The following is a 27,257-nucleotide window of genomic DNA, read 5'->3' on the forward strand; positions in this document are numbered from 1 at the left end:
TCTAATGTTACTCAGAAAATGCAGCGTACTTTCTTGTTAATTTTATATAAACCTTATATACTGGTAGTCTTGTACTGGTTATGTATTGGTAAGCGAACGTCTTCAATATAAGGCGGGCGTGAAAACACCGCAATGCCGTACCGTTATCTATAACGAAGCTAAGTTTTTCCTACATACTATTTTTAGGCATTATATTACATAATATATTTAATATCATATTTGTAATAGCGACCTCCGTTAAAAAATCACTATCTCTAGCCATCTCTTTCCCCCGCACCCCTTACCACGCTCCCGCTCACTCGTATATACATTACGCAACATCTACATCTCACGATTATATAACCTTCACACAAATTCATTATTTATGTAAACCACGAAAAAACCACACATAGATAAAATTACCAAATTCAAGAACTCGAAATTCAAACTTAACGGTTATAAGAAAACAAAATGGCCGAATAATATAGGATAAATATTAACCTTGTGTTGTTTGAGCGCGAGCTTGGCACACCTGAGTTTCGCGAGCCCAGACTGACTTTGGTCGGTCTAACGGCCAAAGAGGCTTCGTAGTCATGCGCAGAGCCTTCGTTTCTTATTGGCTGAGGTCCCATTGTGACGTCATGTTCCACCATCCAATCGCGTGCTCCTGAATTTCATGTAGGTATAGGAGGCAAATGGGTCGATGGCTAAAAATAGGCTTGGGCGATGGCTATGGTCGATACGCCATCACGTATCGAAAATTTTCGTCTGAAATTGCTCGAATTTTGTAAATCAGTTACTTATGCGTCAGTGACTTCTGAAACAGATTAGAAATCAGCTTTTACACCGAACATATATAATATGTATATATATTTTTTGTATATTAAAATGGTTGAAGGAATAAGACTTTCCTTTTAAAGACTGCAAATTGAGATTATGTGATTTCGTATGTATACTTCTAACGTTTTAAAATTAACTTTAAAACAACAGAAGTAATTATTATATGACTTTAGTAGTATAATTTTTATTTATAATATACAAAATTTATTCAAATGTACATATCGTTTTTAAATAATGTTTGTTTGTATTTGCAGAACGAATCGGTAAACATTTTTAAACAAAATATTTTGTATTAAATAAATGTAACTTTGATTTCGTTTGTAATAATAATAAAATTATTACTTTTACTCATCATACCGTATCTAAATTATGTTATATAATGAAATTATATAACATAATCTACATATTTGACCTGTCGCCTCCTCGAGACCGCTCCATTTGGGTGCATTCCAACACCACTTCATCACACATTTCTACTCGAGAATTCGACTTTTGAAATCACCATTAAAAACTTTAATCTAATTAAGTAAGACCATGTTAAGACTTTCAGAACTCAAGTTGTTTTATTTTATGTTATAGAAATCAAATATTATTTTGAGGAAAAAAATATAATTTAATTTGACAAGGACGCTGTTCGTTTCCGTACTGGTCACTAAAAACAGTCTATTGTAAGCTTGTGGGTAGAAAATTAATATATTTTTTTTCATTAGTGAGTATATTCTACCCTCAAACAGCAATACATAGTTTTATATTGGCGGTGTGAGGAACGGTTAATATTTTTTGTAATGCCAATGCCTATGAGCGGTGATGACCACTCACCATCAGGTGATTCATTTACTTCCTACCGATTAAAAATAAAACAGCTTGGGCTCAGTGGCGTGCCCTAAGAAAGACCTAAATCTATGAGTGAGTGGAGTAGTGAACGCGGGCTAATTATAATGATACATACTCGTATATATTTAAGCTTTAAATCTTTAATTATAAAATAAAAAATAATAATGTTACAATGGCCCTGATTTCCCTGAGCAATATTTAGCTTAACTTTTTTAAAATTATAATTGTGTTTAGGTATAGGTCTTCCCCTAGTTTGTTCTGAATCTTACCGGTGAATTTATTGAATCATTTTGATTTTCCTTTTATTTTGCATTTTGCACACGTACATACATATATACTATATACGTTCATACGTGTATTCTGTATACGTGTATATACTATGTACGTTATTAATGTAACGGATTTCTGATAAACATTATATTTTTGTCGTTTCATAATCTTCAAGTACATTATAAAGTGGATTTGAATTGCAAACGGTAGCAAATTGATCGTAGGTTCGAACTTTTAAATTTCACAAAGTGATTGGGGCGCCGGGAAATCCTGCTAAGTGGGAGAGAAAACTTTAGTTTTAAATAAATTACTTTAACTGCGACAGCTAAGAGATAACCTCGATCCGGTTTTAAGAAGATAATTTAAATTGTAAGTTATTTCAAACTTTTCAACCATTTTTTTATTATGTTTCTAATTTTTTTTTTCTATAATTATAGTTAAAAGTGGTTTATCGCCAAAGATCCCTTACGTTGTATTGTTTTACGTGGTATTGTTATGAGCCAGGCAGGCAACATTATGAGGGACGTCGGCAACATTTTAGATCCTAGTTTTAGGGTTGCATCGGCGATGTAAGTGGATTGTATTTCTTGCAACGCAAATATCTATAGACGTGGCTGATCACTTACCATCATTCCTAATACAAATAAATGAATAAATGTTACCCGAGGTACATATTTACTTCGCCCCATCCGATACATATCAAGCTCAATATCGAAATTTATTATTCTATTATTTAGAAACTTAAAATAATAACTTCTTTCTTTTGTGCATTTACATTTTATTTTATAAGATTTTTATTAACTATAAATTTATATTAATTTTTAATTATAGGTCTTCTAGTTTAATGTTTCTTCTCTGCGATATATATATATATGTTTAATACAGCATATGATAATTTCTTTGTTTTCTAAGTCACCTAGTTCATTGTCTTCAATATTATTATTATCATCATATTAATGTGCGAAACTTATTATTATTATATTGATTTATTTTTCTTCCTTAATATATTTAATTGCTAACAAATTTTTGTATAAAGTATAAAAGTTATATATACCTGCAAAGAAAAATCACAATATGTTCCACCCAACTAATTGACCTGAAATTTATCACATAAATTTTATTCTGTCAGAACAAATTAGAAGCTCACCGTATAATACAAAACATAAAATGTAAGAGAAGTGCGAAATTAAAAATATAACATTTAACAGAAACAGGCATTAATATAAACATTCAAGTAGTCTGTGCCTGCTACGTAAATAATTGTTCTGTTAAAGAGGCCAAATCATAAATTGCTTCCTGGCTCGCTTCTTTAAATTATGACCCAATTTAAAATCTATTCTCGCATATACCATGAATTAAAACAGTTATTAAAATACATGCAACGTTTGTTATAATTATTGTTTTTAATTTATTTCATGTTATATAAAAATCGAGCGACAACTCAAAACATGTATTGTTAATTGCTAAATGGTCTGTAATACGAAGGAGGTTTTAAATAACAGCACTGCTGTCATTTATGACCACGACTGGATTGGTAACATTACCACTTGGAAGAAATATTACTATCATTTTATAATTATGTTTTACCGTTAACCAATCTATATAATATATTCATTACTAAACGCAAGTAAACGTAATGATACGCTACAATGTGCTTCGCACCTCTACGCTACGAAGTTTTAATCCGTCCTGGGTAGTCTCGGGGGGAGGGATATTTAGATATATAATATGCTTATAATATATAACTTCGAAGTTCAGCGTTTTGGGTATTTTAAGTTAATTATTTAAATCCTGATAAAATTAGCGACAATTATTATTGTATACGTACGAGATCTAAAAGTTAACCTATAGCACCAAGTGACCCCATCTAAGAGCAATCTACTTGTTCTTGTAAATAGAATCTGCTGAAAGTTCTGACAATGAAAATAATTAATAAGAGATTGCCAGGTAGCGATAAGTTCGCCAAAGTTGTATGCTATTCATAATTAGGTTGTATCCATGTTGTGTAATTTTTTTAATCTTTGTGGTGTACAATAAAATATAAAGTAAAGTAGGGTTGTTCGAATTTCAATATAATAAATTGTATGTGTGTGACACGCGTGTGTGTGTGACAGTCAAATTAGTGATAATCATCACTTCAATTTGACTGTCAGTAGCCGTTTGAACAGATATCACATGTCTGATAGTTCATTGATTAAATGTATGTAGGTAAGTATCAAATCGGACCATAGCGTTGCATGCGTTATATCAACTACTATGTACATATTATGTATGTAAAATAATGCAATGTAAAAGCCTGCAAATGCCTGCTAGGCAAAGAAGTTTTTATTTTGAATTGATTTGGGTTTGTAAATATTGTACTTTAATACTTTATATTGGCAATATTGATTGCAATACCGGAAGTGGATAAAATGTTAATTAGAAATATTGTGATTACTAGTTCTCTGTTAATGTAAAAGGAGAAAAGTCATCAGAGATTTTAAAGTCAGTGATCGTTATATTCTAATATTATAAAAAAAAAAAATTTCTTTTTTAGTTCGTTTGTTTGTAATGGCTGTATCTCATGGCACTGTATGTCAAATATATTATGTTATATATTTATATAAAATATGTATACACAATCATAATTCGTATTTTGACTATAACGAGATGATGCGGTTAACTCGTAATGAAAGTGGTATTACTCATGGTTTGCGTGACACACAAAAGTAAATATTGTTTATTCGTCAACTTGTTAACTCGTAATAAATTGGTAATTTAGCAAAATGCTGTTCTTATACGAACGTATTTTATCACGACATAAACAACCGTCAACTTTAAATATAATAAATCATGTCACATTGACAATCGGACTTCTACCTTATGTATTGTTTATATGTTTATACAGAGACTTTGTTCGCGTGGCTGACGCACGTGTTACATACAGGGATTGTGTTTTCTTTATTTTTTCGGAGTCAGTCGCATCTTGACTACTGTAACTGCTGTAAGTGTAACTTTGACAAAGCGTCGTTATTCCTAACTTAATAAGAAAAGGTAAAAGGCCTGTCTCCGTAAGCCATATTATAGAAGGGTGAGTAAGCAAACGCACGTGCACCTTCTGCGTCTTAACTCACATAGTCCCGTGTGACGGAATTGCGAAATAACCGAAAATATTTCAGACGCAGGACAGATGACACGTTTTTTCTGAGGAGGACAAGAATAATATTTCTAGCTGCATATTTCCGAGCTGCTACTGAGAATCCAATAATTGTTTTATTAGCCTGACCCAGGAGTCGGACCCAGGGTCTCAATTTACAAAAAATAAAAATTCACGCAAAGATAAACCTTTTCACAAAATAGATTATATAGAAAAGTTACTTTTTTACTTTTTTTAAAACATAAATTAACAAATAATTGTACACACAATAATTAATAACAACTTTTTCAAACAATCAAACCGCGTACATTTCATTATTAATATATGTTTGAACGATACCTTCATTGCGCTACGAACTTGGCCCGAGCCCTACATCGCAACACGCAAACGTTAACACAAACACGACTTCTACAGCTGTTGGCAGAACATTGATTTTCTGTGCGCATGTTTTTGCATATTCAGCTTTATCATTCAAAAAAATATCGCTTTAAGCCGGTAAGTCTGCCACCGTACCGTACAGTAACAGCCTGTGAATGTCCCACTGCTGGGCTAAAGGCCTCCGCACCTCTTTTTGAGGAGAAGGTTTTGGAGCTTATTCCACCACGCTGCTCCAATGCGGGTTGGTGGAATACACATGTCTGCCAGCGGCACGCTAATTTTTTTAGAGGTGGGAAGGGCCAGCTAACTTTTATATAAAATTATTTTGTAGATTTTATTATACGAATGCTAAATCAAAAAGAGAATTATAAAAATATGTGAAATAAAATTTAAATGATGCGGGTTTTTATTTAATTAAGCTTTACAAATAAGTGTATTTGAATTTCGCGTTTCCTTAATTATTAGTATTCCTGATCTGTTAGGCGAACACAGGTATTACGTAATAATTGATCGTGAGTTTCTCGTCACTTCTTGGTGAAATCTTTATATTAAAATAATATTTTAAAATTAGGATTAAAAAAAATGCGCATCTAATTAATTAATCTCTGACTGACAACGCACAAAGTTAGTCATTTTTTAATATAAAAATATTCATATAAATAAAAATTACTTATCTCAGTGTTTTTAGCAATCCATATCCTTTGAGGGTGAAATAAGAGACGAAAGTTTCTCTGGGAAGTGTTATGTTTGAAGTTAGAAACATGGAAATTGTTTGATCGATTTAGTCTTTACTTGTTTATTTTTTATTAAGTAACAATGAGCAAGTAGACTGTTCCCTACGAAAAGTCGAACATTTGTCAATAGCTGCTGAGATGTTCTGACGAATAAAGGTTATTTTAAGTTGAGTTGAGTCTGCCCTTAGTGCTGCCCGTCTACAAAAATATAGTGTAAAATAATTATAGTATTAGTATCGCACCAAGCGGTCTTTTCGATTCGTAGATATTTTTTATATCCTATCTTGTAATATCTTACAAGATATGTATATACGTCATTATTTTAGCAAAAAACATACACATCAGCTACATAATTTCTCAATATTTATAAGCGTCGATCGTTCAATCTAAAATAATTTATAAGCGTCATATTTCTCAATATTTATAAGCGTCGATCAATTCAAGATAAAACAATATATAAAGTTGTAGTGGATTTTTCTTTAAAGTTTAATATTTCTTATATTAACAAGTGTTTTGTTTTAGTTATATTGTTAATACTACTAGAGTATACATAAAAAACTCTGTCCATCTGTTTGTTAACTCATAATTAAAATTGACTTCGATTTAACCTGAGCCTGAATAAGGATATAGACATATAAGCTATATAGGGTTTAAAAAACTGGCGCAAATAAAGTTACGACTCTGCCACCGTTCTCAAAAAAAGCACACAGACTAAAAATTTTTTCGAAGTGTAACTCGCTGACTCACATGATATAAAAATGTTTTATACGATGTCACAATAATCGTATTGATTCGCATACAAATATAACGTATCTTTATTTATCTTAAATTGTCGCAATGGTAGAAGCCGACATCGGTTCATTTATATTTTATCTTTGTTGCAAGGATGAAATAATTTCTTCCAATTGCTTAGTCAAATTATTTGAACATACAGGCTGATTTATTTGTTATCGTAGAAGTGAGGGATTTGAAACTAATAACAAATAACTAAAATTGGTAAAATTTCGTCCAAATTAGAAATAATCGGTTCTCGAACACACGCGAGGTAATAGCTTACATAAATTTGTATAACGCATATTATAATAACAGATTCAGTTGCAGAGGTTATGTAATTATGCAGTGTTTAATATATTATATAAGAATTTTATTTTCCGATTATTTCTGAAAAGCATGCGCGATGTTTATGACGAATGATTTCGCATTACAATCATATTATTGGAGGCGATACGAATTCTACTTCAAAAGATATCAAAATATACTTTACTAAAGGAGGCTTTTGCGAATACATTTGAATCGACATTTTAAAAGTATAAAATTAATTTAAAGCTATCGCCGCACCGGTCTTAGTCTCACTCGGTAGTTAATTTTTACAAATATATATCAAAAACGCGTTACGTCATCTTTAAATCCAAAAACAAGAACATCCCTCCTCAAAATCCAAATTAATAATATAATTAATCAGGAGAAAACTTGTGAAAAATATCTAGGTGTTAGATGGGATAGTTGCCTGACGTGGAATACCCATATTGAACACATGTGAAAAAAATGTCATGTCTTACTTTCGAGAATTATCCGGTCAATTTTTTTTTATAGAATAGGAAGAAATGCGCCACCTTGGGAACTAAGATGTTATGTCCCTTGTGCCTGTAATAACATTGGCTCACTCACCCTTTAAACCGGAACACAACAATACCAAGGTCTGCTGTTTTGCGGTAGAAGATCTGATGAGTGGGCGGTACCTACCGAGACGAGCTTGCACAAAGCTCTACCACCAGGAAAATAAGATACGCTATACCATTTATAATTCGTTAGTCAAACCGCACCTACTTTATATAATAGAAGTATGGAACAGCGCTACCGAAACCAAACTAGCCGATCTCCAAATACTACAAAATTAATTTTTTAACACCAACCTCACAAATGTATACAGACTCTAAAGCAATTACATATTTACAGTACATGCATTCTAGTAAGAAAAATTTAAACAGCTCATTCCTCACTATAATATCATTAAAGATGTTGAAGCAAACGACTAAACGTATAATGCGCCAGGACGTGCAAGTGCAGCTCGGAAAAAATGTTTACCTAAGAGGCACAGCTTTATTATAAATTGCCGTCTGCTTTAAAACGTGTGAACTCATTGAATGTATTTAAGACTAATCTATCGGATCATATTATTCGAAACTACCCGCCTTAGAAGTGGGTAGTACATGGGAAAATACTGGGTACATAAAAATTAAATAACTTGTAATAGATTACGGTCATTTATTTTTTCTATGTTAGTGACGTTGTGTATTTTTATGGAAAAAATAAGGAACTTTAAACCAAAAAAAAATAAATAATTATAACACCACGCGGTGACAATTCAGCGCTCACATAACAAACGCAAGGGCTTTGTTTTGTGTGTATCATAATATATGAGACAACAAACAGAGCCGTGCACTCTTAGAGGGGTGAGCGAATGTCAAATGTGTAAAGTGACCATGCATGGTGCGTTGCTGTCTTGAAATAAAATTAATTGGACCAAAACAAATATTAACTCGTAAATAAAGCCTGAACTGTCATCCTTTCTAGTTTTTGGTTACAACCCGATTATGTAAATAAGCACTAGAATGATTAGAATAATTTGATTCAAAAATACTGTTATTTCTTATTAAAATTAATTACAATTTTTGCTCTTATATGACAGCACACTAAGCATTCGGTCTGTACTGGCCGTTGTTGCTTTTGAACTCTACTACCACTTACCATCAAGTTGAGTGGAGTCATTTGCCTTCCCGGATATTATAAAAAAATATGTATAAGTACAATAATATTTACATTGAGGAATTAAATAATTATACAAAACTAAATTGAAAAGGCTTGTAATTGCACTAGCAGCTAGTTAATGAAACTTACGCTGGAACGAATATGTATTACAGTTTGGTGATGGTTTATAGGCCTACACAAAACCCTACCATAAATCAAAGTTTAAAATTTGGTATAAATTATTATTATTTAAGTGGCATGGTGTGTATAATGATAGTCAGTAAGAAAGAACGCCTTATCTTATTACTTATCCGAAAATAGTAGCAAAATAATATAAATTAACTTTAAATATTATTTCACGAATTTAATTCACAAGATGTACTGCCGTATTATTCTATTTATAAGATAAGATTTGCAGATTATATAACTTTGATATTGAGTTAGTTGAGATATATCATTAGGTATCTAAATATATACAGTTATCGGGATTCTTTTACGAGTAAATGCAGTAATTAATGGCGCCACTTGAAAAGTCACAAAAATCTTTCCCATGAGACACACATAACTTATAGTTTACCCGAAAGTCCCCTAAAAAGTGTACAAACTCCAATCCAAACTCGAGCCTCGCTCCACATTTCGATTCGTGTTAGGGATTTCAAAAAACTTTGTTATCCGTTTTATACGAGCCAGCCTTGCAGCCGGCTCAAAACGGTTCAGGTCGCATCAGTAAATGTTGAAGTTTCGTAAAATTCGCCCGCAAACTTTAGTCCACCAACGAGTGGTATGGGGCATATAAATATGGCGGCGGTCGATGCAGACGCGCATGCGCGATGCGGCGCCAGGGACAGCGTTATACGATAGTCACCAACATATAACTTTGTATTATATTATGCTAATAAGTAATTTAAATGCATTCAAATGTAGACCTTTGAACTCCAATTGCGTAACGTCTGTCTCTAAATAGCTTACAATATACATAAGGACGAAATTCGTTTGTCAAAATATTATTAGGCTTACATATACGTATTATATATTAGATAAGCTAATCAGTATACCAGCGACAGGCACTATTTTTGATAAAGTGATATTCACAGAATAGCCGTGGTCCTGTGCCACCTTGGCTCTATTTATTTATTGTTAAAGGTCACTTCCCACGGTGCATGATTATGCGCACGAAGCGTTGAAATATCCTTGGTGCGGTGCGAGGCTGTCCGTGGTCATATGCACCGTCGGAAACCTTTTCAATTTGTCATTCAAATCCAATAAGTTTTATGCATATGTGTTTAACCTATAAAACCGTACAAAAAGTTAATGCTAGTGTATTGCATTGTCAGAGCGTCCCGGTAGCATGTGCAAGTGTTCCATGGCGCTCCTCGTTAAGACCGAAAGGGTACGGCTGGTTTTGTAGTGGGCATTCCGATATCTGGGGTGCAGTCGGTGCCTTGGACACCGGCGAGTCCCACGTATGCGAAAGGGAAAGCGTAAAGCGTTTTTCTAGTTTAAAAAAAAGAAAAAGATGTACTAAAGTTTTATACGGTTATCCACTATTTTGATTTTTTTTAATTCGCTGATATAATGATATAAATTATACGAATAAAAATAATATATTATTAGAAATCAAGATAGAAATAGGTTTTTTAAAAGAGATAAATCAATAACTATACAACAATAAAGTAAACGTAGACCGACACGTACAATTTACACACAAATAGAACAAAGGAATCAAAACTGAGCAATTGAAATATTATTTGTGAGATATCCGCCACAACCGAGAGTCCAAGCAGAAGTGTGTAAAGCCAGCCTGGCCGGCCTATGAGCTCGGCAAGGCCAGACCCCACATGATGATCATCACGTGATCAAGTCGCACCGCTAGGCCACGCCCCGTCGGAAGACATTCTTAACAATATAAGCTATATTCCACCACGCTCCATTGCTCCAGTGCGGGTAGGTAGAATACACATGTAGCAGAATTTCAGTGAAATTAGACACATGCAGGTTTCCTCACGATGTTTAGCTTCACCGTAAAGCACGAGATAAATTATAATCACAAATTAAACACATGAAAATTCCGTGGTGCTTGCCCGGGTTTGAACCCATGATCATCGGTTAAGAAATCGTTCTTACCACTGGGCCATCTCGGCTTAGTTATTAACGTATTTATTTCCGAAATAGTAAATAGTACAGATTAACCCTTCTTGTTTGGTGCCCACCACGACACCTTACATTAATATATTTTTTAATTATAGAACCTTGTCCTCCAGACTGCACTATATTAAATTTGGTGTGACGTCACATTGCCAGCAACCAGCGGACGATCAAGATGCTTGTAAGTAACGAAACAAAGGTCTCCTTCAAATGTCAAAACTAAGTCTTATAGTTTAATCTGTGCGGTGGTAGTCAGTCCATCTATACATTCCTTTTTTATATATAGCAGCAATTAAGTTACATTAATTTCTTTATATACACTCGAACCCTAAAGAATACGATTTTGTTTTTTATTTTTTTATTGAAATGTTTCTCAAACGTAATAGGTTTTCGTAATCCTTAGAATGACAAAGATACTATTTATTTATTCATTCCATCTTTGTTATTTCTAAGAATATGTTAAAAGCATTCACTTACAAAGAGAAACTTCGTAAGCTTCTATTAATAATAATGTTAAAAAATTCAATACTCGTCTTAATCCTTTCTCCTTCGCCCGGGAATCACATTCATTCATCACTATAAAGAACCTTCTTTAAACTATAACTCTATCTCTATAGTAATAAGGCTTAATTCATAACTGGCATACCTTTTTATACTTATGACATTTTAAACTGAAATCAGAAACCATTATCAACGAATGTTGTAACCAGAAAAATGATTTCTAACGTTGTTATAATAGGGTTTGAAATTGATTGATATTTAAAATTGTCTAGAAAATCCAATTTCTAGGTTTTTGTGGTCGTTATCTTCATAGTAAAATTTAAGATTACAAGCTGGATCCAAATTGAATATAAAATAAAAATACCGTGTTTCTTTCTACGTGAAAGAAAGTAAAAAGGAAAAGATAAATTTATTAATTTATTTTGCCTCTGCCTTTTGCAAGATATACAAGGAACTTCTACCATTTGTGTTTTCGTTATTTGTAGAATAAAAATCCAGGATGGGACTTATGAAAATGGGGGAAATATCTATTTTCATTTTACAAACAACTATCGGCGAAATTATGAATCATATTTTCATCTTTATAGAAACTCATCTCTTTTATACGTGACATTGGCAGAATACTTGCGCTCAAATAGTGTAGATACACGCCAAAAAAGTAAAAAAAAAACACTATAGTTATTTGACAAATTGATTTAATAAGTATATTGATTAGAATAGTTTAGTTTATGACGTAAAATAAATTAAAAATTAAGCTGAAACATTCAATATATTTGCTATGTAAAACATATGCGAATCTTTTATAAAACTTTTTTTATGTATAATAGTCAGATGGACTAGCCTATGGTCACACGATGGTTTTTTTTATATAGAATAGGTAGGCGGACAATTGAATGGCCCACCATGAATGAATGGTCACCAACGCCATAATTAACCATCACTTACATCGCCAATGCGCCACCAACCTTGAGAACTAAGATGTTATGTCCCATGTGCCTGTAATTACACTGGCTCACTTACCCTTCAAATCGGAACACACCAAAACCAAGTATTGGCTGTTTTGCAGTAGAATATCTAATGAGTGGGTGCTACCCAGACGAGCTTGCACAAAGCCCTACCACCAGTAAGTGGTCACCACCACATATGATAAATATTAACCATTCCTTATATCGCCAATACACCATAAACCTCGGGAACTCTTCAAACCGGGACACAACAATATTAAGTAGTGCTCTTTAGCGATAGAATAAGTGATCAGTAGGACGCATATATCCGCCTAGACGGACCTAGACATGCCTAGACGAACCTAGACCTCAATTACAATCATTTAACAATTAATAATCATATTGTATTAATATTGCTCACATATTTATATTGTATATAATATTTATTCATGTATCATAATAACAGATTTTGATGTCGTTACGTACCCAATGCTAAAAAAGAAATCATTTCCGAGCCCCTGTTTCTATTTATGTAAATTATATCATACATGCCAAGCAAATACATCAAGGGGCTGAGTTAGATCCGAAGTGTCGTGATACGACTGTCAAATGATCAGAATTGACGTTTACCTTTTCGATATCAAACTTTTTATGATTTGATTTACAATAAAGATAAAGGAGAAAAATATAAGAAAGAAGTACATAGCCTGTCCATTTACATTATTTCATGTACATAGTTTTAAAAAGCCTTGCATGCATACAACATTATGAATGTTGAGTTTGTCCTCCATGCCTATGTATATATAACATTTGTAAATTATCATGGAGATCGATTAAATATATATCGATTTAAGAGTATTAAAGTTTAAGTGCTGCAACGCCATCTAGCGAGCGAGCTGGCGAGCTTCAACAATGCGGAGAGCCAATTTTCATGATGATAGGTCAAACGGTGTCTAAGTTTATTTATCTACAACAGATGTTGTGCTAACATCCATTTTTATATGCAATATGAAGGAAGTCGTTCCTTGCGAGGAGCATCATATAAGCAGCATCACTATAGCTAGAGAAATTGTTTGAATTGAATTACAATTGAATTGAAAGAAGAGACAGAATTTTAAGAAGTAAAAGTTACTTCTAAAAAGTAGTAAAAGTCGTATTCGTATAACTTGGTTTTTCATCTCCATTTGCCAATCATTTCAACGGCCCAAGACTCTTCACTGTAGGTTAGTAAGGATTTTTATGTCATTTTTTCTTCTTGTTGCTTATAGGTGAAATGAGCATGCCAGTATCCATGAAGCAGCAATGCAAGTTTTAAATTTCTCCTTTTATTGCCCTCTCAGCTTAAGCCGGGACGCTCATTTGTTTAAGACATGTTAGATACAGATCATTATATAGAAATGTTCCTGTGTAAGATTGAGGATATACAGCACAGCCTGCGGTCCTACATTCGAGTTGTTTGCGCACTTCGTTCCAAAGATACATATCATATACATATACATATACATATACATATACATATACATATACATATACATATACATATACATATACATATACATATACATATACATATACATATACATATACATATACATATACATATACATATACATATACATATACATATACATATACATATACATATACATATACATATACATATACATATACATATTTCCAAAGATATTATAAAGATACTAAATTATTCGTAGGCATTTTATATAATATATATTTAGATTTGTTAAAAGTTAATGTCTACATAAAAAAGGTATCTCAGAATTATATATTTTGAACTAAATCAAAGGTAGCTGTAATAAATGTTAAATTAATGTTTTAATGAAAGATGATTCGTCTTTCGAAATAGCTCCTTTGTGCCGCTGAATGTATGTCGCCATCGCAGCGACGAAGCTCTCTAATGAATGTCATTGAAATTGATGGTACAGCCCTAATGAAGTCTGAACGGTAAAAATTAAAAACCCACTATTATGTGTATATAAAGTATAGTTGTAAGTATTTTTTCCTAGAATCCATTTTGAAAGAAAGGGCGATATTTTGTACTTGAATCAAACATCCAGAGTTCCAATGGATCAGTCGGCTCTTATGCTAAGGTTACAAGTTCAAATCTGGACAAGCACTACTGAGCTTTAATTTTCTTATTTGGTTTGTATTATGAAACTTTTACTTCGTGTTAAAGGAAAACCTATTGAAGCTTGTATCGAAAAAAGTTTTGATCAAAATTGCAAATTGCAAAACCACCTCCAATCCAACCAATCACCTTCATGAGAGAAAATCCAGCAGCCCAGCAGAAGAATATTCACAATAACATACTCATCGTTGGCACGATGACGTGACAATACCAATATTTATAGATAGTGGTGAATACTTACCATTAGGCTTACTGGCCAGTCTGCCAAACAAATGCAATAAATGCAATAGAAAAAAACACATCAGTATGCATTGTTTATCAAGTAAATTAACTTGTCACGAAAGGGAAAACACGATCGTTTCTGGAACGACAACAATTGCACATTTCGTCATACTAGTCCTACTTAAGGAATTAAGTAATTAAATTATGCTGTTATTGAAAGTATTTAACTATAACTTACCATATATTTTTCTATACTTTAAATATTAGGACACTTTTTTTTGTGTAGTTCCTAACAAAAAATAATAATAGCACAAATTTACATAAATATTTTAACATCAACACGAGTCGGAGCAGTTTTAGTATATATTATTATTATATGTATAAGTGGCTATGCTTCGCAGTTTTGCCCGCTTTTAAAATAAGATTATTGTGAAAAATGCGAATTTCATTTTCTTGACATAAATTAGTAAATGATTTATTTGAAGTGTGTGTTTATTTGTAGTTCTCAAAAATATTTAAAAGTTTTTTTTATAATATGCTGTGGTGGTTAATCTTTGTGCACCATAGGATGTGGTGGATACCTCTAACGAACTAGCTTCTTCTCTTTATTGAGTGAGAGTAATTTAAACTTTTGCGTTTATTATATTTGAGGTACGATATCTTGTTCTTCTCACCGATTCCAGCTGCGGCGGCCAGCTCAACGGAGACTTATCACTTGCCCAGAAGATATAGTACACAAGTGTGTGCGCAAACACAGGTAAACTCTATACATTTTATTGGTTCTGGGATTTTAACTAATTATCTGTAGCTATATAAGTAAGAGTTATTTAGTTTAGTTATATAATTAAAAATACGTAATCAACCAAATGCTACTATTAAAAATATATATACATATATATATGCACATAAAGCTCTACTACTTTTACTACTTTAACTGCCTAATTATACAATTCTCGTAAAACCCTTATTAAAACTAACAACATTCTAACGATAATTATAAGCAGTATAAAGAAGATTACTAGATATAAAAGTAGATTGGTTAAGTTACTTTTAATACCAAACCTTTATTAAATTTTGAACAATTTATATTTATGCCCCACTGTTGTCATCCAGAAATGCAACTGATTTAGCGGTGTCTTCTTCACCGCTAAATAAATTATAAACACTAATCAACTCGTGAAAACTCAACGTCGCTTGTCTGAATTTCTATCTGCAACCTTCGCTTAAAAACCAATTCGACTAACAATTTAAAAAAAAAACAATTACCTATACGAAACTACAAATTTATAAATCACACCTAACAGACATTGAATAAAATATCAGATAGCCTACCAATGGTCGGAGACCACACACTGGAGTCTATAAATAGCACTGGGCAGTCCAATTGCCACTCGATCGGAAGGTTTTTCATATCATCTTGGTATCGACCGAGCCACGCCCACCTCTCGCGTCCCCTTTCCCCCTCGCGACGGTCACGCCAGAATGTGCCAGTACGAGTAATCAAATTAACCACGTCTGATTTGAAACTGGAGTTTGGTTAGAGAATTAACTGTTAGCATAATTCGGTCGATTTTATTTTCTTATCATGAATTCTATTTAAACACAGAGCTATGTGTGGTTGTGAGTACTTCAATAATTGATCAGGTATCAATATGAGTAGCATCTCATATTCACTGAACATATCTAAAGTATAAATTTGTATTCCTATATAAACTCACATTGAAGCATTGCAATTTTCTTATATGAAATTAAAACGAAATATACTTTATTCAAGTAGGGAGGCTCTTAGAAACACTGAAAGCTACAAGCCGTTCGGAATGTAGATGTATCGAAAAGAACAGACAAGAATCTTAATATTCTCTCCATCAATTACGAACTTAGGCATTTTAATAAAATACAATTATATGTCTACATTGTGCCTTAAAATGAACAATTACCAACTCCAAACTTTTTCATCATTCACGAATGCAATTTTGTATTTCGTAATACGCGTTATATAATTTTCATTTACATGAGATTTAAAAATATTAATTGGCAAAGCTGAAACCCTTTCAGCTCCCGAGCTCCCATATTTTTGTATTCAAACGAACATCTATACATATTCTTCTTTGACTATTATTAATGACTATAATAGTAATATATTAAAGACCTGTAATGTGTATTAAAGTAGTTAAGTAAGCTATCGTAAATTTTTTCCAAAAAGCAATAGGAGAAAAATGCTTAACAGAGAATATAATTCAATAATTTTAAAATAATTTGACAGTTACTCTATAACTAACCACTTGCATTAACACATCACTGACACACAATTAAAAATTTAGTAAAGCAATAGGATATTCCATTCAAATTAAATTATATAACTTGATTGGTTCACTAATTACTATTATTCATTAGGCATCGAAAACACTAATGATGAGCGTCTGATACACCATTAGATACGAGTACCTTAAAGCTAGATTATCTGAAACTAACAATCGATTTGAAACATGCACAACGCTACTTTATGTAACTCGAAGTCCTTGGAAATATACATGCATATCTTATCAATATCCCCGAAATGATGTGGTTAGGCTATTTAGTAATGTTATAAAAGTAATTATCTATATTGCACCGATATTACACTTTAAAAATATTAATTAAATAAAATTACTTACATTATATTAAACATGCAACTGTGTAATACTAATAAAAATAAAATAAACGATAATCTTTGTTAACTTAAGACCTTGAGTCATAACTGTTATAATAAATGGTCAAAACTTTAACACATAAATGTTACATAATTTAAGCACTTTAAACCCTATCGCACACTGCACTAAGTACTTATACAATATGATATTACGAGTAGCATTTAACCGAGTGATATGGTTTTGTGCCGGCGACATTGGGTTGTCACCATCCATCGCCAAACATTCGTATTGTTTTACACTGTTAAAATTTGTGAATAATGACGTGTATATAGGTGTACGGAGTGGTAATTACTTTATATCTTGTAGTGGCATGGTTTTGTGCAAGATAGTCTGGGTAAGTAACATCCACTTATCAGATATTGCACTAATAAGCAGCAACAATCACTTTTGTCTTGATTTTTACAGCGGTCATTCTTACATACAAACAATTATAATACATCCACAGATTACGTAAAATAATTCAAAGTTTTAGTTGTGATTAGTAAAGTCCGTCAGCTCACCTATTTTATAAAAAGAAAAACCAAAATCAACAAAGTATTTGAATCAGAATATTTCGTAAATCATTATTTAAAATATTAGCTTTAGGAAATAATCTGTAAAATAACATAAAATAAAATAATATATGATCATTGCACTTACTAAATATGAAAAAGTAGGTTTCCTTAAGCGCCTTTAAATTGTAAATAGCAAAAAATAACGTTTGTTGACATTAAGCTCGTCCTGTTGTGTTGGACGATCATTGGTGGTATATGGTGGTATGTATAAAATAATTAGGTAATACATAAGCGCTAATACCACTCATCACGAGATCTCCTAAGCTATGCGCCTGATTGACTTGTAAATACGCCGTAGACGCTCACTAAGAACGGATTTTACACAAATCCCATCCAAAATATCTTATTCTTCTTATGTACCCGTGCGAAGCCGGGACGATTAGCTAGTAGGTACCTAAAGCTAATTTTGAACGTAAAATTCGCCTGCAGAAAGTTTACGAGCAATAAATTCGCCTGACTTCACCCAGTCGTAAATTTTCGTTATTTTAATCGTGTTATTAGATTTTAATTTAAAATTTCAATTAGGTACAAAGCAAATATCTGAAAAACCTTCTGTAAAAAGTATTATAATGAATGCTTATTTTATGAATGGAGACAGGAAATATTCGGCCCAAGCGCTTTAAACACTGAGAACACTGTATCAATTTTGACATAACAAAAATGTATGGATCGTTAGTAGGCGGTGTAGTTTAACGCCAAATTGTACTGCGGGCTCAGAGCGCATTTTTGGTAATATAAACAAATACTACGAGTAGGTACGTGTTGTAAGACGACTTACGTTGATACACCAATTTTATGTGTTTAAATAGTATAACTATTGTAATCAATGTCACGTATCGCTTTCTGACACATCAAGGTCGACTTCTGAGAGTTTGTTTTTACACAATATCTCCGTATAATAAATAGATAATTAAATTATAGACATAGTAACGTCTCATTATACTCAAACTTCACACTGTTTGACTTCAAAACTTTCTCCAATTATTGAAATTATTAGAACAGAAAGATGCGTATGAATTAAAAATATATATGCGTAATGAATTTAAAATTAAATTTGTGTAAAAAAACTAAGCCGATATGGTCCAGTGGTAAGAACGCTTGAATTTTAACCTATGATCGTGGGTTTTAAACCCGGGCAAGCACCTCTGAATTTTCATGTGCTTAATTTGTGATTATAATTCATCTTGTACTTGACGGTGAAGGAAAACATCGTGAAACCTGCATGTGTCAAATTTCACTGAAATTCTACCACATGTGTATTCCTCCAACCCGCATTGAAGCAGCGTGGTGGAATAAGCTCCATAACCTTCTCCTTAAATAGAAGAGAGGAAGCCTTAGCCCAGCAGTGGGTCATTTACAGGCTGTTACTGTACTACTGTAAAAAAACTAAAAAATAATATATTTTATCAAATCTAATTTAACTTAAATCATAAAAACATTAATAAAAATAATCAATCGACATGCTCGTCGATCCACATATATATGTGTACTTAATGTTCTTAGGTAGTGTATTTCTGAAGACATACATACATACATACGTACATACACACATACGTACGTACAGTTATAGCTCCACAGCGCTACTTACGATTAGTATTGTCGTGTTCCTCTTTAAAGGGCGAGTAATCCAGCGTAATTACACACACAAACGATATGACATTTAATTTCTAAGGTCGGTGGCGCATTGGCAATATCAGTAAATTTATATTTCTTACTGCGCCAATGCACCACCAACGTGCGTCTATTGGTAGTGGTGGCCACTTACCATTACGTAGCCTACGTAGAACCTCTATGAAATTTTATACGTTATACCTATGTTGTACGTTTTTATGAAAAGGAATATTTCTTCGTTTTACTCTTTACACAGTAAATGCAAATGATGTTAACAGAACTTTTCTTTTACAACAATTCCGTGTGATCATTTACATTCCAAAATGATTAATTGCGTAACACTACGTTCACTTTTAGACCGTCCTCATCCTCAATAATAAAACTCATATTAATTGAATACCGAGATTACTAGATGCTAATCTGACATTTTTTTAACTTGAAATACAGCTTTTTTGCAAGCGACGCTCCGTTAGAGTGTCCACATGAATCATGTTTATTTTTTACACCGAAATATTAACGGGTATAGTCGTGGAAATGCTTCCACCGTTCTTATATCTTTTATTTTAAATGAAATTTTTTATTTACTTATTTTATAAATATTGTTTCACGCTATATATAATTATGTATCCAGTAGCGAATATCTAGCCAATGCGATTCAGGAATGTGATCATTGAATCAGCGCCATCTATTGCTACCGAGTTGTAACATATGCAATTAAACACTATATAAAATAAAATCTTTTTCTGTTAAAATTTTCTCAATAGCCGCTCGGAAACGAGCAAGTGATCCCAACGCATGCGGTCTCTTAGGTCGTATGAGTTTGCCCTTAAATCGAACTATGATATTATGAGAGTATGAGAATAGAGAATGCACATGTGTTGCGAACATATCCGTCAGACCATTATGGCCAAAATTTTTTTATCTAATTTTAATATGTGTTAGTAAAAAGCTTGTAGCGGCATTATTAATTTAATATTTATATATAAATTACTTCGTCCAATACCTAATATTTGGTAAGTACGGCCTTATTACAAATCGTACCACTTTATCCAAGTAGTCTCTCACTCATTTATATATACATATACCACTCCTCCACTCTGTCGTCTTACAAGATTAGTTAAACGTTATATAAATTCTTCGAAGAGTAACCTCAAATAACTTCCTAAGTTAGTATTATATATAAATGAAATATTTTTAAGTATATCCTGGAAATCAAAACATACTAATTTTACAAGATATTTTCGTTTATTTTAGAGTATATACATTATGAATAATTACGTTATATAAAATAATAATATTGTAACGCTCGTGACAATTGTAAGCATCTTATTATGGGCTAAAGAAGCTGGCAGATTTGAAATTCAGTGTTATAAATTTTTCTTTGTGGTTTATGCAATACTTATGTGTTTTTCTATCGTAAGAATGCCTTCTTTGTAAAAAAAATATCCTGAAGCCTGCGCAACTCTTTGTTTATAGAATGAAAAAACAGTTTCAAAATCTTTAGCTTTACGACGTAATACTATGATAATAATATGATTTTCATATTCGTATAATATAATATAAATACTCGATCCCTCTCAAAAAAAGTATTCGACTTATTTTATAAAAAATATTATAATTCGAACAAAAACGATCTTATTTCATTAATAATATCATTTGTTACTTAACTGGAAAGTTAATGAACTGATTAGACGAATCCTTATGCTTAGTGATAACGCCTGGGTATCTATCATTTTGACATTTATTACTTATTGCTACTGGAAGGAGAGCGTAGTTACCTTCATGTGGTGTAAGGCGAACTAGTAGGTGAATGAACTCATAATTTTCCCGGAATGGTAAACTTTTTGACAGCTACCGCGTGTTACGCGGAATAGAAAAAATTCTCGGCTCGATTCGTAGAAGTTGATAAAATCTAATCTGAATCTCGCGTGTAAAGACGCCGCGAGGCACCGGTACACTTTCGATCGGTTGACACTTGTATGGTGAACACAATGTAAGTATTGAAAATATATTTCACAGATTAGAAAAATATTAAATTATAACTCTGTCATAACACGTGACGTCGATTAAGAAAGGTAATGTTTTTAGCGTGATAATTACGAGTGTTGTGTGACTCAGGTTACATATACTCTATATATAAGTGACGTGAAGATTTACCCTTTTTACATTTTGATCTTTATAAATAGAAACGCTACGACTTTATAATCTTTTAATATATAATATTTGTTTAAGAAAGACAGAAAGGCAGACTGGTAAAGTGACTCTTCCGGTAGTAGTGCTCTGTCTCTTGTTATAACTATACTGATTTTCTGTAACATATGTTACATGGCTGTTTAAATAAAAAAACACGAAAGAAGAATATAAATCTGTATAAGCCCGTCTGCTGAGCAGAGGCCTCCTGTCCGCTCGAGGAGAAGGTTTGAAGCTTATTCCACCACGATGCTCTAATTCTGATTGGTATATACCCATGTGGCAAAATTTAATAGTAAACACGAGATCGATTATAAACACAAATTAAGCACATGAAAATTCAGTGGTACTTGCCAGAACTTAAACCCGCAATCTTCATTTTAATTCAACAGTTATAACCAATGACCAACTCCTATGAACGAAAAAATATTATAAGCAACAAATACTTGATAATGTTAGGTAATAAAATTGTATGCAGTACGTACGATAAATGTAAAATTAAATTTAAAAGACAACCGATTTTAACAAAATTCAAATTAAATTAACGTTTCAGATATTGCAATTGCATTATCGGATTATTATTATAACACTTTAATGCGCGGGTATTTCACGGAAATTATTATTTATTATCAATGCCTCTCCGTATCTCCCTCAGTATACCTGTCTATGCGCGCTATACGAATTATCAAACATTGAAATACAGTGACGAAATTCCTCTTCCGCAACGTATCAATAGCGTAACAATAAAACTTTTGCTTATTGTGTTATGTTTAACCAAAACTGTTTTTATTAACGTCTGTTTGCCTTTTGACTGTAAACTTTTTTATGCTCACAACCGTTGTTAATAATTTCCTGACTCACAAATGAGCTGTTATTACTTCTTCATCTCTCGCTTTCATAACTTTCAACTCACACATGTATAAAGGTTAAAGTGTTTTAATCACAAAATAAATTGTACAACAAATATTTTCCTTTGTCTTTCAGTTCAGTCCGTACGAGCTATCTATCCCGGCTTCATTTGAGAATTAAAAGATATTCAAGACCATGCTGATTATACCCATACATTAAATACATTATAAAATCATCTGACAATCTAATCACGACTGTTGCATGATCGCATGATGTGGTGTAATCCTGAACGATATTGGCCAGATATCAGAAATCCGTCAGAACCAGAAAGAGTTCAATTCAGGATGAACAGCTTTACGCGCTTTCCGAGGCAATATAGTGTAATGACTGCTAACTTAGAATTTCTGGGCCGATTTTTTTTAACAAAACTCTGTTACATTGCCATTGGCCCATACCGAAATTTTAACCTAGAACCTCGGGATTTGCTTGCCTTAAAAGACAAGCACTACACCGAAATATTTTTATAGAACATGACTAGTTTGTCAGTGTTAAAAATTCATTTTATGCTCAGAAATTTGAAATAAAAACAAAACACAGTTCACAGCGGCGGTGTCAGTAAAGCTTCACTAATGCCTCCGGCGCTGACGTCCGCAGCAAACGTTCCACAGTTTACTCAATTCCCTGCAACTGTTATTTACCATCACAGATCAACATGTACAAGATATTTCTTTTTAGGAAATTTCAAATCCGTTATAGACTTGATATTTATTTGTACCTACGAATATGTTCGTTTTCACATAGAAAAACAACGGTTCATTTATAAAACAAAGCAGACAGTAAAATGCGCCACCTGATGGTAACTGGTCACCACCGACCGTACGAATTGGCAGTGTAAGAAATATAAAGTGTAAAATTTCATTCACCGATAATGCATCGCCAACTATATATAAAATACGATATTCTGATCCTTACACCGGTTCGTAACGCTTAATTATTAAATAAATGATGAATATACGATCTATTATAGAAGAACAGTCATATCCTAGACAATATCAATACAAGCCTTGATAAGTACATCGGCGTTTATAGGCAGCATTTGATTCATTAAAATATGGTCTTGCACATCATTACGAAATTTCTTTAATAACGCTGATATAAAATTATAAAACATATCCCTTAGTTTCGTTAGAATTTATTATAACGTCTTATATAATAGTATAAATATTTAGTATATACATCATCAATATATATTCGTACTAATTATTTTTTACTTAACAAAATTCGCGATTACACAAACCGCGGTCACAAAGCACATTGAACACCATGAGAATGGAAGTTTTTTATTAGATAATAAAAAAGGAAAGGCGTCCACTACTATAAGGTCAGTCGGTCACCGCTTCGGTCGGCACTTGAGTACTGTTAATTAATCACAAAGGTCAAAATTATATTGCCATTTGAAATATAAAAAAATATGACATATATTACGTCATTGAAAGCAAACGCGCCGGTAGGCCTGTGCGCATGCGCTTTATGGGGAATACCATCACACATTAAGGCTCTGTGTTGCTGAATCTTAACTGAAGATTTTGGCTTCAAATACGGGCAAGAAATCCTGGCTTATGAGCTTAACCTGTGTTTATAATTCGTCACATGCTCGGCAGGAAATAAATGCGAATATGTTGGATTAAAATCTGGCACATGTGTACCAATCCGCATTGGAGAAGCGTGGTGGAGCAAACTCCACGAGAAAGAGTTCTCTTATTAGGATAAATCCGTCTTTGTACACTATATTTTCTAGTTAAGTTAGTTTACTGCTTGTGTGATCTGTGTACAATAAAGACCTACAAAATATGTACCATTTTTTTGGCACAATATGGTGCATATTTTTATGTAAGTAAACTGGGTAGGTACCACCCAATCATCAGATATTCTACCGCAAAACAGCAGTACTTGGTATTGTTGTGTTCCGGTTTGAAGGGTGAGTGAGCCAGTGTAATTACAGGCACAAGGGACATAACATCTTAGTTCCCAAGGTTGGTGGCGCATTGGTGATGTAAGCAATGGTAAACATTTCTTACAATGCTAATGTATATTGGCATTGGTGACCACTTACCTTCAGGTGGCCCATATGCTCGTCCGCCTTACTATTCTATAAAAAAAAATGATAGGGAGGGTCATCATTTGACTCGTTCATTTATCTGCTCGAACATTTGAGCCTAAATGTCTCAACTGATCTCGACAATGCGAAAGATAAATAAGAGAGTTTAAGGCCTGTTCCTTTCTAAAGCCGCAGTTATTATTCTTTCTAATGATGTAATAGTTCATATTTGACTGTCCCGTTGGCTTAGTACCTAACATATACGGCTCCAGATCTCGAGGTGCCGGTTTCAAATCCCAGTATTAATTCTATTTTAATTTTCCTCTAAATAATATGAAAATTGCAATCTTGCAAAAATGAAATTTTCTTAACAAAAAAAATCAATTATATTTATTTATATAACATAATATATTTTTCCACTATTATTATTAAGCAACTATTATTTATAAGAGCTGCAATAACACAGTGTAAAAACACGTTGATCGCCCTAACAACAGCTGAATACTATAGCATAGCATTTATATTGGAAATTATATATCAATCGAACATTCAACAGATATATACATACGAATACATCTAAGCCTTCGCGATATATTATCATATGAACAAACGCCGTAAATTTAGTGATTAGCCGCTTCATACATAGTTATACAAACAAACATACATTAAGTTTATATTTGATTAATTCGCGTATGTAGTTTCATAATGCTGTTGTTGTTGGGTGTTTCGAATGCTATTTTCGGCTTGCTGAGCTAGTCTGGAATGATATTGCCATACCGTTAAACGTGCCTTAACTATTCTCTTTTATTATAAATTACCACAGTAAAAATTTATTTAAAAAATATTATATTGAATAAAAACAGTTAGTAGGTTTGTATAAGTAAGTTTTCACAACAAGTACATTAGAAAATAATTGGTACAGTATTTTTTCACTGATAGTTTTTGTGAAAAAAAAAATCATGGTGCTGGATATACAAACATCCCCTAAGGTGATATAACTTTAACAAGCTCCTCTGGATGGATACTACCTAGTAATCAGCTATTGTACCGACAAACGACATGCCCACCCATACGCAATTTTGCTAGTAATGACACTGTTTTAAAAAAAAATTTTATTTACAAGAAAACAAAACAAATTTGATATTGTCTTTATCCATCGCTGTGACGTAGTCCGCTCGTCAGGTGTGAAGCCAAAATTGATAACTATGAACACGAGAAAGATTTTTATCTTTTAAATGATCACATTAATAAGCATAAAACATATTTAATGTACACTGTGAGTCTCGTAACCGCTGTCCGTTACCGCGTTATGCAACTTATTGTTTTAAATTAAACTTCACCGGTCGCCGTTTAACATAACAATACACTCATATTAAATAGCACATGTATATTTTTTGTTATCTCTAATATATTGGTGGTGGCGGGGCTTCGCGTGATCCCATCTGGATTGGTACCACCGAATATTTCTTACGCTTTCAATGTGTATGGACGGCCGTGACCACTTACCTGATGGGCTATTTGCCCGTCTGGATTTATATTAAAAAAATGTCTAATTATTGATCTATTTCAAATTACATTCTTGTAACGATTGGTTTGTTTAAGGTATAGTTTAATAAACTTTGAAGTTAATCTGTTTTTTTTTTTTAATTTATAAATGACCGAGGACAAGGATCTCGGTGACGACGCTGAGACAGACACCGATAATGAAAACAATTAGAAGTTAATGTTATACTTTTAGCACTGCTACAGGTATAGGAGGATGTGATATTATCCTTACTGATATTATAAACGCGAAACTCTGTTTGTTTGTTTGTTCGTGACGTATTTACACTTTAACTACTCAACCGGATCATCATGAAATTTTGCATTGGTACACTTTGCCAGAGGTACACAAAAGGACATACAGTACCCAACTCCTGCCCCTCTCCCGCGGGTGAAGGCGCGGCGAAAACTAGTTAAGAATAAACATCAATTAAAAACATTATATATATTACTATACATAATATGCATTGTGTTACAAAAATGCCGAGATGGCCCAATGGTTCGAACGCGTGAATCTTAACCGATGATCGTGGGTTCAAGCCCGGGCAAGCACCACTGAATTTTCATGGGCTTAATTTGTGTTTATAATTCATCTCGTGGCTGACGGTGAAGGAAAACATCGTGAGGAAACCTGCATGTGTCTAATTTCATTGAAATCCTGCCACATGTGTATTCTGCCAACCCGCATTGGAGCAGTGTGGTGGAATAAGCTCCAAACCTTCTCCTCAAAAGGTAGAGGAGGCCTTAGCCCAGCAGTGGGACATGAACAGGCTGTTACTGTACTGTGACAATAATGCGCTTCTGTCACTCGTTACGTTAATAGTAACTTCAATTATTTATCGGACA

At 32.9% G+C, this 27,257-nt stretch overlaps 2 protein-coding genes across 2 annotated transcripts in view; both read right to left on the reverse strand.

Annotated features, from left to right (window-relative positions):
- LOC126772999 (vesicular acetylcholine transporter) overlaps window positions 1–523 on the reverse strand; it is a 30,524-nt gene extending 30,001 nt beyond the window's left edge. Inside the window, exon 1 of the mRNA XM_050493605.1 lies at window positions 481–523. The gene's annotated coding sequence lies outside the window, so the exon portion shown is untranslated. The remainder of the gene's footprint in view (window positions 1–480) is intronic.
- LOC126773000 (high-affinity choline transporter 1) overlaps window positions 1–27,257 on the reverse strand; it is a 107,604-nt gene that overhangs the window by 25,440 nt on the left and 54,907 nt on the right. The window lies entirely within an intron of this gene.

The sequence above is a fragment of the Nymphalis io genome, chromosome 13 (genome assembly GCF_905147045.1).
Source record: "Nymphalis io chromosome 13, ilAglIoxx1.1, whole genome shotgun sequence".
NCBI classification, from domain to species: domain Eukaryota; kingdom Metazoa; phylum Arthropoda; class Insecta; order Lepidoptera; family Nymphalidae; genus Nymphalis; species Nymphalis io.